The sequence below is a fragment of the Macaca fascicularis genome, chromosome 19 (assembly GCF_037993035.2).
Source record: "Macaca fascicularis isolate 582-1 chromosome 19, T2T-MFA8v1.1".
NCBI lineage: Eukaryota > Metazoa > Chordata > Mammalia > Primates > Cercopithecidae > Macaca > Macaca fascicularis.
Genome location: NC_088393.1, coordinates 30,345,265 through 30,364,483, shown reverse-complemented (window position 1 = coordinate 30,364,483; position 19,219 = coordinate 30,345,265).

Sequence of the window (19,219 nt, the reverse complement as noted above, 5' to 3'; positions counted from 1 at the left end):
AATATCCTCAGATGAAATCTGGAAAGAAGCTCTCTGAGAAACTGGTTAGTGTTTTGTTGATTCATCTCACAGAGTTACATCCGTATTTCGTGGATCTCTTTGCTAGACTTATTTCTGTGGAATCTGAGAACAGATATTTCGGATCCTATTGAAGACTATAGGGCCAAAGGAAATATCCTCCGATAACAACGAGAAAGATGCTTTCTGAGAAAATTCTTTGTGTTCTGTGAAATCATCTCACAGAGTTACAGCTTTCCCCCCAAGAAGCCTTTCGTTAAGACAGTTCTTGTGGAATTGGCAAAGTGATATTTGGAAGCCCATAGAGGGCTATGGTGAAAAAGGAAATATCCTCAGATGAAATCTGGAAGGAAGCTTTCTGAGAAACTGCTGAGTGTTCTGTTAATTCATCTCACAGATTTACATCTGTATTTCGTGGATCTCTTTCCTAGCCTTATTTCTGTGGAATCTGAGAACAGATATTTCGGATCCCATTGAAGACTACAGGGCCAAAGGAAATATCCTCCGATAACAAAGAGAAAGAAGCTTTCTGAGAAACGTTTTTGTGTTCTGTGAAATCATCTCACAGAGTTACAGCTTTCCCCTCAAGAAGCCTTTCGCTAAGACAGTTCTTGTGGAATTGGCAAGCGATATTTGGAAGCCCATAGAGGGCTATGGTGAAAAAGGAAATATCCTCAGATGAAATCTGGAAAGAAGCTTTCTGAGAAACTGCTTAGTGTTCTGTTAATTCATCTCACAGAGTTACATCTGTATTTCGTGGATCTCTTTGCTAGCCTTATTTCTGTGGAATCTGTGAACAGATATTTCGGATCCCATTGAAGACTATAGGGCCAAAGGAAATATCCTCCGATAACAAAGAGAAAGAAGCTTTCTGAGAAACTTCTTTGTGTTCTGTGAAATCATCTCACAGAGTTACAGGTGTCCCCTCAAGAAGCCTTTCGCTAAGACAGTTCTTGTGGAATTGGCAAAGCGATATTTGGAAGCCCATAGAGGGCTATGGTGAAAACGGAAATATCCTCAGATGAAATCTTGAAAGAAGCTTTCTGAAAAACTGCTTAGTGTTCTGTTAATTCTTCTCACAGAGTTACATCTGTATTTCGTGGATCTCTTTGCTAGACTTATTTCTGTGGAATCTGAGAGCAGATATTTCGGATCCCTTTGAAGACTATAGTGCCAAAGGAAATATCCTCCGATAACAAAGAGAAAGAAGCTTTCTGAGAAACTTCTTTGTGTTCTGTGAAATCATCTCACAGAGTTACACCTTTCCCCTCAGGAAGCCTTTCGCTAAGACAGTTTTTGTGGAATTGGCAAAGTGATATTTGGAAGCCCCTAGAGGGCTATGGTGAAAAAGGAAATATCCTCAGATGAAATCTGGAAAGAAGCTTTCTGAGAAACTGCTTAGTGTTGTGTTAATTCATCTCACAGAGTTACATCTGTATTTCGTGGATCTCTTTGCTAGCCTTATTTCTGTTGAATCTGAGAACAGATATTTCGGATCCCTTTGAAGACTATAGGGCCAAAGGAAATATCCTCCGGTAACACAGGGAAAGAAGCTTTCTGAGAAACTTCTTTGTGTTCTGTGAAATCATCTCACAGAGTTACAGCTTTCCCCTCAAGAAGCCTTTCGCTAAAACAGTTCTTGTGGAATTGGCAAAGTGATATTTGGAAGCCCTTAGAGGGCTATGGTGAAAAAGGAAATATCCTCAGATGAAATCTGGAAAGAAGCTTTCTGAGAAACTGCTAAGTGTTCTGTTAATTCATCTCACAGAGTTACATCTGTATTTCGTGAATCTCTATGCTAGCCTTATTTCTGTTGTATCTGAGAACAGATATTTCGGATCCCATTGAAGACTATAGGGCCAAAGGACATATCCTCCGATAACAAAGAGAAAGAAGCTTTCTGAGAAACTTCTTTGTTTTCTGTGAAATCATCTCACAGAGTTACAGCTTTCCCCTCAAGAAGCCTTTCGCTAAGACAGTTCTTGTGGAATTGGCAAAGTGATATTTGGAAGCCCATAGAGGGCTATGGTGAAAAAGGAAATATCCTCAGATGAAATCTGGAAAGAAGCTTTCTGAGAAACTGCTTAGTGTTCTGTTAATTCATCTCACAGAGTTACATCTGTATTTCGTGGATCTCTTTGCTAGCCTTATTTCTGTGGAATCTGAGAACAGATATTTCGGATCCCTTTGAAGACTATAGAAGCAAAGGAAATATCCTCCGATAACAAAGAGAAAGAAGCTTTCTGAGAAACTTCTTTGTGTTCTGTGAAATCATCTCACAGAGTTACAGCTTTCCCCTTAAGAAGCCTTTCGCTTAGACAGTTTTTGTGGAATTGGAAAGTGATATTTGGAAGCCCATAGGGGGCTATGGTGAAAAAGGAAATATCATCAGATGAAATCTGGAAAGAAGCCTTCTGAGAAACAGCTTAGTGTTCTGTTAATTCATCTCACAGAGTACATCTGTATTTCGTGGATCTCTTTGCTAGCCTTTTTTCTGTGGAATCTGAGAACAGATATTTCGGATCCCTTTGAAGACTATACGGCCAAAGGAAATATCCTCCGATAACAAAGAGAAAGAAGTTTTCTGAGAAACTTCTTCGTGTTCTGTGAAATCATCTCACAGAGTTACAGCTTTCCCCTCAAGAAGCCTTTCGCTAAGACAGTCCTTGTGGAATTGGCAAAGTGATATTTGGAAGCCCATAGAGGGCTATGGTGAAAAAGGAAATATCCTCAGATGAAATCTGGAAAGAAGCTTTCTGAGAAACTGCTTAGTGTTCTGTTAATTCATCTCACAGAGTTACATCTGTATTTCGTGGATCTCTTTGCTAGCCTTATTTCTGTGGAATCTGAGAACAGATATTTCGGATCCCTTTGAAGACTATAGAAGCAAAGGAAATATCCTCCGATAACAAAGAGAAAGAAGCTTTCTGAGAAACTTCTTTGTGTTCTGTGAAATCATCTCACAGAGTTACAGCTGTCCCCTCAAGAAGCCTTTCGCTAAGACAGTTCTTGTGGAATTGGCAAGCGATATTTGGAAGCCCATAGAGGGCTATGGTAAAAAATAAATATCCTCAGATGAAATCTGGAAAGAAGCTTTCTGAGAAACTGCTTAGTGTTCTGTTAATTCATCTCACAGAGTTACATCTGTATTTCGTGGATCTCTTTGTTAGCCTTATTTCTGTTGAATCTGAGAACAGATATTTCGGATCCCTTTGAAGACTACAGGGCCAAAGGAAATATCCTCCGGTAACAAAGAGAAAGAAGCTTTTTGAGAAACTTCTTTGTGTTCTGTGAAATCATCTCACAGAGTTACAGCTTTCCCCTCAAGTAGCCTTTCGCTAAGACAGTTCTTGTGGAATGGGTAAAGTGATATTTGGAAGCCCTTAGAGGGCTATGGTGAAAAAGGAAATATTCTCAGATGAAATCTGGAAAGAAGCTTTCTGAGAAACTGCTTAGTGTTCTGTAAATTCATCTCACAGAGTTACATCTGTATTTCGTGGATCTCTTTGCTAGCCTTATTTCTGTAGAATCTGAAAACAGATATTTCGGATCCCATTGAAGACAATAGCGCCAAAGGAAATAATCTCCGATAACAAAGAGAAAGAAGCTTTCTGAGAAACTTCTTTGTGTTCTGTGAAATCATCTCACAGAGTTACAGCTTTCCCCTCAAGTAGCCTTTCGCTAACACAGTTCTTGTGGAATTGGCAAAGTGATATTTGGAAGCCCTTAGAGGGCTATGGTGAAAAAGGAAATATCCTTGGATGAAATCTGGAAAGAAGCTTTCTGAAAAACTGCTAAGTGTTCTGTTAATTCATCTCACAGAGTTACATCTGTATTTCGTGAATCTCTATGCTAGCCTTATTTCTGTTGTATCTGAGAACAGATATTTCGGATCCCATTGAAGACTATAAGGCCAAAGGACATATCCTCCGATAACAAAGAGAAAGAAGCTTTCTGAGAAACTTCTTTGTGTTCTGTTAAATCATCTCACAGAGTTACAGCTTTCCCCTCAAGAAGCCTTTCGCTAAGACAATTCTTGTGGAATTGGCAAAGTGATATTTGGAAGCCCATAGAGGGCTATGGTGAAAAAGGAAATATCCTCCGATGAAATCTGGAAAGAAGCTTTCTGAGAAACTGCTTAGTGTTCTGTTAATTCATCTCACAGAGTTACATGTGTATTTCGTGGATCTCTTTGCTAGCCTTATTTCTGTGGAATCTGAGAACAGATATTTCGGATCCCTTTGAAGACTATAGAAGCAAAGGAAATATCCTCCGATAACAAAGAGAAAGAAGCTTTCTGAGAAACTTCTTTGTGTTCTGTGAAATCATCTCACAGAGTTACAGCTTTCCCCTTAAGAAGCCATTCGCTTAGACAGTTTTTGTGGATTTGGAAAGTGATATTTGGAAGCCCATAGGGGGCTATGGTGAAAAAGGAAATATCCTCAGATGAAATCTGGAAAGAAGCTTTCTGAGAAACAGCTTAGTGTTCTGTTAATTCATCTCACAGAGTACATCTGTATTTCGTGGATCTCTTTGCTAGCCTTTTTTCTGTGGAATCTGAGAACAGATATTTCTGATCCCTTTGAAGACTATACGGCCAAAGGAAATATCCTCCGATATCAAAGAGAAAGAAGTTTTCTGAGAAACTTCTTTGTGTTCTGTGAAATCATCTCACAGAGTTACAGCTTTCCCCTCAAGAAGCCTTTCGCTAAGACAGTCCTTGTGGAATTGGCAAAGTGATATTTGGAAGCCCATAGAGGGCTACGGTGAAAAAGGAAATATCCTCAGATGAAATCTGGAAAGAAGCTTTCTGAGAAACTGCTTAGTGTTCTGTTAATTCATCTCACAGAGTTACATCTGTATTTCGTGGATCTCTTTGCTAGCCTTATTTCTGTGGAATCTGAGAACAGATATTTCGGATCCCTTTGAAGACTATAGGGCCAAAGGAAATATCCTCCGATAACAAAGAGAAAGAAGCTTTCTGAGAAACTTCTTTGTGTTCTGTGAAATCATCTCACAGAGTTACAGCTGTCCCCTCAAGAAGCCTTTCGCTAAGACAGTTCTTGTGGAATTGGCAAGCGATATTTGGAAGCCCATAGAGGGCTATGGTAAAAAATAAATATCCTCAGATGAAATCTGGAAAGAAGCTTTCTGAGAAACTGCTTAGTGTTCTGTTAATTCATCTCACAGAGTTACATCTGTATTTCGTGGATCTCTTTGCTAGCCTTATTTCTGTTGAATCTGAGAACAGATATTTCGGATCCCTTTGAAGACTACAGGGCCAAAGGAAATATCCTCCGGTAACAAAGAGAAAGAAGCTTTTTGAGAAACTTCTTTGTGTTCTGTGAAATCATCTCACAGAGTTACAGCTTTCCCCTCAAGTAGCCTTTCGCTAAGACAGTTCTTGTGGAATTGGTAAAGTGATATTTGGAAGCCCTTAGAGGGCTATGATGAAAAAGGAAATATTCTCAGATGAAATCTGGAAAGAAGCTTTCTGAGAAACTGCTTAGTGTTCTGTAAATTTATCTCACAGAGTTACATCTGTATTTCGTGGATCTCTTTGCTAGCCTTATTTCTGTAGAATCTGAAAACAGATATTTCGGATCCCATTGAAGACAATAGCGCCAAAGGAAATAATCTCCGATAACAAAGAGAAAGAAGCTTTCTGAGAAACTTCTTTGTGTTCTGTGAAATCATCTCACAGAGTTACAGCTTTCCCCTCAAGTAGCCTTTCGCTAACACAGTTCTTGTGGAATTGGCAAAGTGATATTTGGAAGCCCTTAGAGGGCTATGGTGAAAAAGGAAATATCCTTGGATGAAATCTGGAAAGAAGCTTTCTGAAAAACTGCTAAGTGTTCTGTTAATTCATCTCACAGAGTTACATCTGTATTTCGTGAATCTCTATGCTAGCCTTATTTCTGTTGTATCTGAGAACAGATATTTCGGATCCCATTGAAGACTATAAGGCCAAAGGACATATCCTCCGATAACAAAGAGAAAGAAGCTTTCTGAGAAACTTCTTTGTGTTCTGTTAAATCATCTCACAGAGTTACAGCTTTCCCCTCAAGAAGCCTTTCGCTAAGACAATTCTTGTGGAATTGGCAAAGTGATATTTGGAAGCCCATAGAGGGCTATGGTGAAAAAGGAAATATCCTCCGATGAAATCTGGAAAGAAGCTTTCTGAGAAACTGCTTAGTGTTCTGTTAATTCATCTCACAGAGTTACATCTGTATTTCGTGGATCTCTTTAATAGCCTTATTTCTGTGGAATCTGAGAACAGATATTTCGGATCCCTTTGAAGACTATAGAAGCAAAGGAAATATCCTCCGATAACAAAGAGAAAGAAGCTTTCTGAGAAACTTCTTTGTGTTCTGTGAAATCATCTCACAGAGTTACAGCTTTCCCCTTAAGAAGCCATTCGCTTAGACAGTTTTTGTGGATTTGGAAAGTGATATTTGGAAGCCCATAGGGGGCTATGGTGAAAAAGGAAATATCCTCAGATGAAATCTGGAAAGAAGCTTTCTGAGAAACAGCTTAGTGTTCTGTTAATTCATCTCACAGAGTACATCTGTATTTCGTGGATCTCTTTGCTAGGCTTTTTTCTGTGGAATCTGAGAACAGATATATATGATCCCTTTGAAGACTATACGGCCAAAGGAAATATCCTCCGATATCAAAGAGAAAGAAGTTTTCTGAGAAACTTCTTTGTGTTCTGTGAAATCATCTCACAGAGTTACAGCTTTCCCCTCAAGAAGCCTTTCGCTAAGACAGTCCTTGTGGAATTGGCAAAGTGATATTTGGAAGCCCATAGAGGGCTACGGTGAAAAAGGAAATATCCTCAGATGAAATCTGGAAAGAAGCTTTCTGAGAAACTGCTTAGTGTTCTGTTAATTCATCTCACAGAGTTACATCTGTATTTCGTGGATCTCTTTGCTAGCCTTATTTCTGTGGAATCTGAGAACAGATATTTCGGATCCCTTTGAAGACTATAGGGCCAAAGGAAATATCCTCCGATAACAAAGAGAAAGAAGCTTTCTGAGAAACTTCTTTGTGTTCTGTGAAATCATCTCACAGAGTTACAGCTGTCCCCTCAAGAAGCCTTTCGCTAAGACAGTTCTTGTGGAATTGGCAAGCGATATTTGGAAGCCCATAGAGGGCTATGGTAAAAAATAAATATCCTCAGATGAAATCTGGAAAGAAGCTTTCTGAGAAACTGCTTAGTGTTCTGTTAATTCATCTCACAGAGTTACATCTGTATTTCGTGGATCTCTTTGCTAGCCTTATTTCTGTTGAATCTGAGAACAGATATTTCGGATCCCTTTGAAGACTACAGGGCCAAAGGAAATATCCTCCGATAACAAAGAGAAAGAAGCTTTCTGAGAAACTTCTTTGTGTTCTGTGAAATCATCTCACAGAGTTACAGCTTTCCCCTCAAGAAGCCTGTCGCTAAGACAGTTCTTGTGGAATTGGCAAAGTGATATTTGGAAGTCCAAAGAGGGCTATGGTGAAAAAGGAAATATCCTCAGATGAAATCTGGAAAGAAGCTTTCTGAGAAACTGCTTAGTGTTCTGTTAATTCATCTCACAGAGTTACATCTGTATTTCGTGGATCTCTTTGCTAGCCTTATTTCTGTGGAATCTGAGAACAGATATTTCGGATCCCATTGAAGACTATAGGGCCAAAGGAAATATCCTCCGATAACAAAGAGAAAGAAGCTTTCGCAGAAACTTCTTTGTGTTCTGTAAAATCATCTCACAGAGTTACAGCTTTCCCCTCAAGAAGCCTTTCGCTAAGACAGTTCTTGTGGAATTGGCAAGCGATATTTGGAAGCCCATAGAGGGCTATGGTAAAAAATAAATATCCTCAGATGAAATCTGGAAAGAAGCTTTCTGAGAAACTGCTTAGTGTTCTGTTAATTCATCTCACAGAGTTACATCTGTATTTCGTGGATCTCTTTGCTAGCCTTATTTCTGTTGAATCTGAGAACAGATATTTCGGATCCCTTTGAAGACTACAGGGCCAAAGGAAATATCCTCCGGTAACAAAGAGAAAGAAGCTTTTTGAGAAACTTCTTTGTGTTCTGTGAAATCATCTCACAGAGTTACAGCTTTCCCCTCAAGTAGCCTTTCGCTAAGACAGTTCTTGTGGAATTGGTAAAGTGATATTTGGAAGCCCTTAGAGGGCTATGGTGAAAAAGGAAATATTCTCAGATGAAATCTGGAAAGAAGCTTTCTGAGAAACTGCTTAGTGTTCTGTAAATTCATCTCACAGAGTTACATCTGTATTACGTGGATCTCTTTGCTAGCCTTATTTCTGTAGAATCTGAAAACAGATATTTCGGATCCCATTGAAGACAATAGCGCCAAAGGAAATAATCTCCGATAACAAAGAGAAAGAAGCTTTCTGAGAAACTTCTTTGTGTTCTGTGAAATCATCTCACAGAGTTACAGCTTTCCCCTCAAGAAGCCTTTCGCTAAGACAGTTCTTGTGGAATTGGCAAAGTGATATTTGGAAGCACATAGAGGGCTATGGTGAAAAAGGAAATATCCTCAGATGAAACCTGGAAAGAAGCTTTCTGAGAAACTGCTTAGTGTTGTGTTAATTCATCTCACAGAGTTACATCTGTATTTCGTGGATCTCTTTGCTAGCCTTATTTCTGTGGAATCTGAGAACAGATATTTCGGATCCCATTGAAGACTATAGGGCCAAAGGAAATATCCTCCGATAACAAAGAGAAAGAAGCTTTCGCAGAAACTTCTTTGTGTTCTGTAAAATCATCTCACAGAGTTACAGCTTTCCCCTCAAGAAGCCTTTCGCTAAGACAGTTCTTGTGGAATTGGCAAGCGATATTTGGAAGCCCATAGAGGGCTATGGTAAAAAATAAATATCCTCAGATGAAATCTGGAAAGAAGCTTTCTGAGAAACTGCTTAGTGTTCTGTTAATTCATCTCACAGAGTTACATCTGTATTTCGTGGATCTCTTTGCTAGCCTTATTTCTGTTGAATCTGAGAACAGATATTTCGGATCCCTTTGAAGACTACAGGGCCAAAGGAAATATCCTCCGGTAACAAAGAGAAAGAAGCTTTTTGAGAAACTTCTTTGTGTTCTGTGAAATCATCTCACAGAGTTACAGCTTTCCCCTCAAGTAGCCTTTCGCTAAGACAGTTCTTGTGGAATTGGTAAAGTGATATTTGGAAGCCCTTAGAGGGCTATGGTGAAAAAGGAAATATTCTCAGATGAAATCTGGAAAGAAGCTTTCTGAGAAACTGCTTAGTGTTCTGTAAATTCATCTCACAGAGTTACATCTGTATTACGTGGATCTCTTTGCTAGCCTTATTTCTGTAGAATCTGAAAACAGATATTTCGGATCCCATTGAAGACAATAGCGCCAAAGGAAATAATCTCCGATAACAAAGAGAAAGAAGCTTTCTGAGAAACTTCTTTGTGTTCTGTGAAATCATCTCACAGAGTTACAGCTTTCCCCTCAAGAAGCCTTTCGCTAAGACAGTTCTTGTGGAATTGGCAAAGTGATATTTGGAAGCACATAGAGGGCTATGGTGAAAAAGGAAATATCCTCAGATGAAACCTGGAAAGAAGCTTTCTGAGAAACTGCTTAGTGTTGTGTTAATTCATCTCACAGAGTTACATCTGTATTTCGTGGATCTCTTTGCTAGCCTTATTTCTGTTGAATCTGAGAACAGATATTTCGGATCCCTTTGAAGACTATAGGGCCAAAGGAAATATCCTCCGGTAACAAACAGAAAGAAGCTTTCTGAGAAACTTCTTTGTCTTCTGTGAAATCATCTCACAGAGTTACAGCTGTCCCCTCAAGAAGCCTTTCGCTGAGACAGCTCTTGTGGAATTGGCAAAGTGATATTTGGAAGCTCATAGAGGGCTATGGTGAAAAAGGAAATATCCTCAGATGAAATCTGGAAAGAAGCTTTCTGAGAAACTTCTTAGTGTTCTGTAAATTCATCTCACAGAGTTATATCTGTATTTCGTGGATCTCTTTGCTAGCCTTATTTCTGTGGAATCTGAGAACAGATATTTCGGATCCCGTTTAAGACAATAGGGCCAAAGGAAATAATCTCCGATAACAAAGAGAAAGAAGCTTTCTGAGAAACTTCTTTGTGTTCTGTGAAATCATCTCACAGAGTTACAGCTTTCCCCTCAGGAAGCCTTTCGCTAAGTCAGTTCTTGTGGAATTGGCAAAGTGATATTTGGAAGCCCATAGAGGGCTATGGTGAAAAAGGAAATATCCTCAGATGAAATCTGGAAAGAAGCTCTCTGAGAAACTGGTTAGTGTTTTGTTGATTCATCTCACAGAGTTACATCCGTATTTCGTGGATCTCTTTGCTAGACTTATTTCTGTGGAATCTGAGAACAGATATTTCGGATCCTATTGAAGACTATAGGGCCAAAGGAAATATCCTCCGATAGCAACGAGAAAGATGCTTTCTGAGAAAATTCTTTGTGTTCTGTGAAATCATCTCACAGAGTTACAGCTTTCCCCCCAAGAAGCCTTTCGTTAAGACAGTTCTTGTGGAATTGGCAAAGTGATATTTGGAAGCCCATAGAGGGCTATGGTGAAAAAGGAAATATCCTCAGATGAAATCTGGAAGGAAGCTTTCTGAGAAACTGCTGAGTGTTCTGTTAATTCATCTCACAGATTTACATCTGTATTTCTTGGATCTCTTTCCTAGCCTTATTTCTGTGGAATCTGAGAACAGATATTTCGGATCCCATTGAAGACTACAGGGCCAAAGGAAATATCCTCCGATAACAAAGAGAAAGAAGCTTTCTGAGAAACGTTTTTGTGTTCTGTGAAATCATCTCACAGAGTTACAGCTTTCCCCTCAAGAAGCCTTTCGCTAAGACAGTTCTTGTGGAATTGGCAAGCGATATTTGGAAGCCCATAGAGGGCTATGGTGAAAAAGGAAATATCCTCAGATGAAATCTGGAAAGAAGCTTTCTGAGAAACTGCTTAGTGTTCTGTTAATTCATCTCACAGAGTTACATCTGTATTTCGTGGATCTCTTTGCTAGCCTTATTTCTGTGGAATCTGTGAACAGATATTTCGGATCCCATTGAAGACTATAGGGCCAAAGGAAATATCCTCCGATAACAAAGAGAAAGAAGCTTTCTGAGAAACTTCTTTGTGTTCTGTGAAATCATCTCACAGAGTTACAGGTGTCCCCTCAAGAAGCCTTTCGCTAAGACAGTTCTTGTGGAATTGGCAAAGCGATATTTGGAAGCCCATAGAGGGCTATGGTGAAAACGGAAATATCCTCAGATGAAATCTTGAAAGAAGCTTTCTGAAAAACTGCTTAGTGTTCTGTTAATTCTTCTCACAGAGTTACATCTGTATTTCGTGGATCTCTTTGCTAGACTTATTTCTGTGGAATCTGAGAGCAGATATTTCGGATCCCTTTGAAGACTATAGTGCCAAAGGAAATATCCTCCGATAACAAAGAGAAAGAAGCTTTCTGAGAAACTTCTTTGTGTTCTGTGAAATCATCTCACAGAGTTACACCTTTCCCCTCAGGAAGCCTTTCGCTAAGACAGTTTTTGTGGAATTGGCAAAGTGATATTTGGAAGCCCCTAGAGGGCTATGGTGAAAAAGGAAATATCCTCAGATGAAATCTGGAAAGAAGCTTTCTGAGAAACTGCTTAGTGTTGTGTTCATTCATCTCACAGAGTTACATCTGTATTTCGTGGATCTCTTTGCTAGCCTTATTTCTGTTGAATCTGAGAACAGATATTTCGGATCCCTTTGAAGACTATAGGGCCAAAGGAAATATCCTCCGGTAACACAGGGAAAGAAGCTTTCTGAGAAACTTCTTTGTGTTCTGTGAAATCATCTCACAGAGTTACAGCTTTCCCCTCAAGAAGCCTTTCGCTAACACAGTTCTTGTGGAATTGGCAAAGTGATATTTGGAAGCCCTTAGAGGGCTATGGTGAAAAAGGAAATATCCTCAGATGAAATCTGGAAAGAAGCTTTCTGAGAAACTGCTAAGTGTTCTGTTAATTCATCTCACAGAGTTACATCTGTATTTCGTGAATCTCTATGCTAGCCTTATTTCTGTTGTATCTGAGAACAGATATTTCGGATCCCATTGAAGACTATAGGGCCAAAGGACATATCCTCCGATAACAAAGAGAAAGAAGCTTTCTGAGAAACTTCTTTGTTTTCTGTGAAATCATCTCACAGAGTTACAGCTTTCCCCTCAAGAAGCCTTTCGCTAAGACAGTTCTTGTGGAATTGGCAAAGTGATATTTGGAAGCCCATAGAGGGCTATGGTGAAAAAGGAAATATCCTCCGATGAAATCTGGAAAGAAGCTTTCTGAGAAACTGCTTAGTGTTCTGTTAATTCATCTCACAGAGTTACATCTGTATTTCGTGGATCTCTTTGCTAGCCTTATTTCTGTGGAATCTGAGAACAGATATTTCGGATCCCTTTGAAGACTATAGAAGCAAAGGAAATATCCTCCGATAACAAAGAGAAAGAAGCTTTCTGAGAAACTTCTTTGTGTTCTGTGAAATCATCTCACAGAGTTACAGCTTTCCCCTTAAGAAGCCTTTCGCTTAGACAGTTTTTGTGGAATTGGAAAGTGATATTTGGAAGCCCATAGGGGGCTATGGTGAAAAAGGAAATATCATCAGATGAAATCTGGAAAGAAGCTTTCTGAGAAACAGCTTAGTGTTCTGTTAATTCATCTCACAGAGTACATCTGTATTTCGTGGATCTCTTTGCTAGCCTTTTTTCTGTGGAATCTGAGAACAGATATTTCGGATCCCTTTGAAGACTATACGGCCAAAGGAAATATCCTCCGATAACAAAGAGAAAGAAGTTTTCTGAGAAACTTCTTCGTGTTCTGTGAAATCATCTCACAGAGTTACAGCTTTCCCCTCAAGAAGCCTTTCGCTAAGACAGTCCTTGTGGAATTGGCAAAGTGATATTTGGAAGCCCATAGAGGGCTATGGTGAAAAAGGAAATATCCTCAGATGAAATCTGGAAAGAAGCTTTCTGAGAAACTGCTTAGTGTTCTGTTAATTCATCTCACAGAGTTATATCTGTATTTCGTGGATCTCTTTGCTAGCCTTATTTCTGTGGAATCTGAGAACAGATATTTCGGATCCCTTTGAAGACTATAGAAGCAAAGGAAATATCCTCCGATAACAAAGAGAAAGAAGCTTTCTGAGAAACTTCTTTGTGTTCTGTGAAATCATCTCACAGAGTTACAGCTGTCCCCTCAAGAAGCCTTTCGCTAAGACAGTTCTTGTGGAATTGGCAAGCGATATTTGGAAGCCCATAGAGGGCTATGGTAAAAAATAAATATCCTCAGATGAAATCTGGAAAGAAGCTTTCTGAGAAACTGCTTAGTGTTCTGTTAATTCATCTCACAGAGTTACATCTGTATTTCGTGGATCTCTTTGCTAGCCTTATTTCTGTTGAATCTGAGAACAGATATTTCGGATCCCTTTGAAGACTACAGGGCCAAAGGAAATATCCTCCGGTAACAAAGAGAAAGAAGCTTTTTGAGAAACTTCTTTGTGTTCTGTGAAATCATCTCACAGAGTTACAGCTTTCCCCTCAAGTAGCCTTTCGCTAAGACAGTTCTTGTGGAATTGGTAAAGTGATATTTGGAAGCCCTTAGAGGGCTATGGTGAAAAAGGAAATATCCTCAGATGAAATCTGGAAAGAAGCTTTCTGAGAAACTGCTAAGTGTTCTGTTAATTCATCTCACAGAGTTACATCTGTATTTCGTGAATCTCTATGCTAGCCTTATTTCTGTTGTATCTGAGAACAGATATTTCGGATCCCATTGAAGACTATAGGGCCAAAGGACATATCCTCCGATAACAAAGAGAAAGAAGCTTTCTGAGAAACTTCTTTGTGTTCTGTTAAATCATCTCACAGAGTTACAGCTTTCCCCTCAAGAAGCCTTTCGCTAAGACAGTTCTTGTGGAATTGGCAAAGTGATATTTGGAAGCCCATAGAGGGCTATGGTGAAAAAGGAAATATCCTCAGATGAAATCTGGAAAGAAGCTTTCTGAGAAACAGCTTAGTGTTCTGTTAATTCATCTCTCAGAGTTACATCTGCATTTCGTGGATCTCTTTGTTAGCCTTATTTCTGTGGAATCTGAGAACAGATATTTCGGATCCCTTTGAAGACTATACGGCCAAAGGAAATATCCTCCGATAACAAAGAGAAAGAAGCTTTCTGAGAAACTTCTTTGTGTTCTGTGAAATCATCTCACAGAGTTACAGCTTTCCCCTCAAGAAGCCTGTCGCTAAGACAGTTCTTGTGGAATTGGCAAAGTGATATTTGGAAGTCCAAAGAGGGCTATGGTGAAAAAGGAAATATCCTCAGATGAAATCTGGAAAGAAGCTTTCTGAGAAACTGCTTAGTGTTCTGTTAATTCATCTCACAGAGTTACATCTGTATTTCGTGGATCTCTTTGCTAGCCTTATTTCTGTTGAATCTGAGAACAGATATTTCGGATCCCTTTGAAGACTACAGGGCCAAAGGAAATATCCTCCGGTAACAAAGAGAAAGAAGCTTTTTGAGAAACTTCTTTGTGTTCTGTGAAATCATCTCACAGAGTTACAGCTTTCCCCTCAAGTAGCCTTTCGCTAAGACAGTTCTTGTGGAATTGGTAAAGTGATATTTGGAAGCCCTTAGAGGGCTATGGTGAAAAAGGAAATATTCTCAGATGAAATCTGGAAAGAAGCTTTCTGAGAAACTGCTTAGTGTTCTGTAAATTCATCTCACAGAGTTACATCTGTATTACGTGGATCTCTTTGCTAGCCTTATTTCTGTAGAATCTGAAAACAGATATTTCGGATCCCATTGAAGACAATAGCGCCAAAGGAAATAATCTCCGATAACAAAGAGAAAGAAGCTTTCTGAGAAACTTCTTTGTGTTCTGTGAAATCATCTCACAGAGTTACAGCTTTCCCCTCAAGAAGCCTTTCGCTAAGACAGTTCTTGTGGAATTGGCAAAGTGATATTTGGAAGCACATAGAGGGCTATGGTGAAAAAGGAAATATCCTCAGATGAAACCTGGAAAGAAGCTTTCTGAGAAACTGCTTAGTGTTGTGTTAATTCATCTCACAGAGTTACATCTGTATTTCGTGGATCTCTTTGCTAGCCTTATTTCTGTTGAATCTGAGAACAGATATTTCGGATCCCTTTGAAGACTATAGGGCCAAAGGAAATATCCTCCGGTAACAAACAGAAAGAAGCTTTCTGAGAAACTTCTTTGTCTTCTGTGAAATCATCTCACAGAGTTACAGCTGTCCCCTCAAGAAGCCTTTCGCTGAGACAGTTCTTGTGGAATTGGCAAAGTGATATTTGGAAGCTCATAGAGGGCTATGGTGAAAAAGGAAATATCCTCAGATGAAATCTGGAAAGAAGCTTTCTGAGAAACTTCTTAGTGTTCTGTAAATTCATCTCACAGAGTTATATCTGTATTTCGTGGATCTCTTTGCTAGCCTTATTTCTGTGGAATCTGAGAACAGATATTTCGGATCCCGTTGAAGACAATAGGGCCAAAGGAAATAATCTCCGATAACAAAGAGAAAGAAGCTTTCTGAGAAACTTCTTTGTGTTCTGTGAAATCATCTCACAGAGTTACAGCTTTCCCCTCAGGAAGCCTTTCGCTAAGTCAGTTCTTGTGGAATTGGCAAAGTGATATTTGGAAGCCCATAGAGGGCTATGGTGAAAAAGGAAATATCCTCAGATGAAATCTGGAAAGAAGCTCTCTGAGAAACTGGTTAGTGTTTTGTTGATTCATCTCACAGAGTTACATCCGTATTTCGTGGATCTCTTTGCTAGACTTATTTCTGTGGAATCTGAGAACAGATATTTCGGATCCTATTGAAGACTATAGGGCCAAAGGAAATATCCTCCGATAACAACGAGAAAGATGCTTTCTGAGAAAATTCTTTGTGTTCTGTGAAATCATCTCACAGAGTTACAGCTTTCCCCCCAAGAAGCCTTTCGTTAAGACAGTTCTTGTGGAATTGGCAAAGTGATATTTGGAAGCCCATAGAGGGCTATGGTGAAAAAGGAAATATCCTCAGATGAAATCTGGAAGGAAGCTTTCTGAGAAACTGCTGAGTGTTCTGTTAATTCATCTCACAGATTTACATCTGTATTTCGTGGATCTCTTTCCTAGCCTTATTTCTGTGGAATCTGAGAACAGATATTTCGGATCCCATTGAAGACTACAGGGCCAAAGGAAATATCCTCCGATAACAAAGAGAAAGAAGCTTTCTGAGAAACGTTTTTGTGTTCTGTGAAATCATCTCACAGAGTTACAGCTTTCCCCTCAAGAAGCCTTTCGCTAAGACAGTTCTTGTGGAATTGGCAAGCGATATTTGGAAGCCCATAGAGGGCTATGGTGAAAAAGGAAATATCCTCAGATGAAATCTGGAAAGAAGCTTTCTGAGAAACTGCTTAGTGTTCTGTTAATTCATCTCACAGAGTTACATCTGTATTTCGTGGATCTCTTTGCTAGCCTTATTTCTGTGGAATCTGTGAACAGATATTTCGGATCCCATTGAAGACTATAGGGCCAAAGGAAATATCCTCCGATAACAAAGAGAAAGAAGCTTTCTGAGAAACTTCTTTGTGTTCTGTGAAATCATCTCACAGAGTTACAGGTGTCCCCTCAAGAAGCCTTTCGCTAAGACAGTTCTTGTGGAATTGGCAAAGCGATATTTGGAAGCCCATAGAGGGCTATGGTGAAAACGGAAATATCCTCAGATGAAATCTTGAAAGAAGCTTTCTGAAAAACTGCTTAGTGTTCTGTTAATTCTTCTCACAGAGTTACATCTGTATTTCGTGGATCTCTTTGCTAGACTTATTTCTGTGGAATCTGAGAGCAGATATTTCGGATCCCTTTGAAGACTATAGTGCCAAAGGAAATATCCTCCGATAACAAAGAGAAAGAAGCTTTCTGAGAAACTTCTTTGTGTTCTGTGAAATCATCTCACAGAGTTACACCTTTCCCCTCAGGAAGCCTTTCGCTAAGACAGTTTTTGTGGAATTGGCAAAGTGATATTTGGAAGCCCCTAGAGGGCTATGGTGAAAAAGGAAATATCCTCAGATGAAATCTGGAAAGAAGCTTTCTGAGAAACTGCTTAGTGTTGTGTTAATTCATCTCACAGAGTTACATCTGTATTTCGTGGATCTCTTTGCTAGCCTTATTTCTGTTGAATCTGAGAACAGATATTTCGGATCCCTTTGAAGACTATAGGGCCAAAGGAAATATCCTCCGGTAACACAGGGAAAGAAGCTTTCTGAGAAACTTCTTTGTGTTCTGTGAAATCATCTCACAGAGTTACAGCTTTCCCCTCAAGAAGCCTTTCGCTAACACAGTTCTTGTGGAATTGGCAAAGTGATATTTGGAAGCCCTTAGAGGGCTATGGTGAAAAAGGAAATATCCTCAGATGAAATCTGGAAAGAAGCTTTCTGAGAAACTGCTAAGTGTTCTGTTAATTCATCTCACAGAGTTACATCTGTATTTCGTGAATCTCTATGCTAGCCTTATTTCTGTTGTATCTGAGAACAGATATTTCGGATCCCATTGAAGACTATAGGGCCAAAGGACATATCCTCCGATAACAAAGAGAAAGAAGCTTTCTGAGAAACTTCTTTGTTTTCTGTGAAATCATCTCACAGAGTTACAGCTTTCCCCTCAAGAAGCCTTTCGCTAAGACAGTTCTTGTGGAATTGGCAAAGTGATATTTGGAAGCCCATAGAGGGCTATGGTGAAAAAGGAAATATCCTCCGATGAAATCTGGAAAGAAGCTTTCTGAGAAACTGCTTAGTGTTCTGTTAATTCATCTCACAGAGTTACATCTGTATTTCGTGGATCTCTTTGCTAGCCTTATTTCTGTGGAATCTGAGAACAGATATTTCGGATCCCTTTGAAGACTATAGAAGCAAAGGAAATATCCTCCGATAACAAAGAGAAAGAAGCTTTCTGAGAAACTTCTTTGTGTTCTGTGAAATCATCTCACAGAGTTACAGCTTTCCCCTTAAGAAGCCTTTCGCTTAGACAGTTTTTGTGGAATTGGAAAGTGATATTTGGAAGCCCATAGGGGGCTATGGTGAAAAAGGAAATATCATCAGATGAAATCTGGAAAGAAGCTTTCTGAGAAACAGCTTAGTGTTCTGTTAATTCATCTCACAGAGTACATCTGTATTTCGTGGATCTCTTTGCTAGCCTTTTTTCTGTGGAATCTGAGAACAGATATTTCGGATCCCTTTGAAGACTATACGGCCAAAGGAAATATCCTCCGATAACAAAGAGAAAGAAGTTTTCTGAGAAACTTCTTCGTGTTCTGTGAAATCATCTCACAGAGTTACAGCTTTCCCCTCAAGAAGCCTTTCGCTAAGACAGTCCTTGTGGAATTGGCAAAGTGATATTTGGAAGCCCATAGAGGGCTATGGTGAAAAAGGAAATATCCTCAGATGAAATCTGGAAAGAAGCTTTCTGAGAAACTGCTTAGTGTTCTGTTAATTCATCTCACAGAGTTATATCTGTATTTCGTGGATCTCTTTGCTAGCCTTATTTCTGTGGAATCTGAGAACAGATATTTCGGATCCCTTTGAAGACTATAGAAGCAAAGGAAATATCCTCCGATAACAAAGAGAAAGAAGCTTTCTGAGAAACTTCTTTGTGTTCTGTGAAATCATCTCACAGAGTTACAGCTGTCCCCTCAAGAAGCCTTTCGCTAAGACAGTTCTTGTGGAATTGGCAAGCGATATTTGGAAGCCCATAGAGGGCTATGGTAAAAAATAAATATCCTCAGATGAAATCTGGAAAGAAGCTTTCTGAGAAACTGCTTAGTGTTCTGTTAATTCATCTCACAGAGTTACATCTGTATTTCGTGGATCTCTTTGCTAGCCTTATTTCTGTTGAATCTGAGAACAGATATTTCGGATCCCTTTGAAGACTACAGGGCCAAAGGAAATATCCTCCGGTAACAAAGAGAAAGAAGCTTTTTGAGAAACTTCTTTGTGTTCTGTGAAATCATCTCACAGAGTTACAGCTTTCCCCTCAAGTAGCCTTTCGCTAAGACAGTTCTTGTGGAATTGGTAAAGTGATATTTGGAAGCCCTTAGAGGGCTATGGTGAAAAAGGAAATATCCTCAGATGAAATCTGGAAAGAAGCTTTCTGAG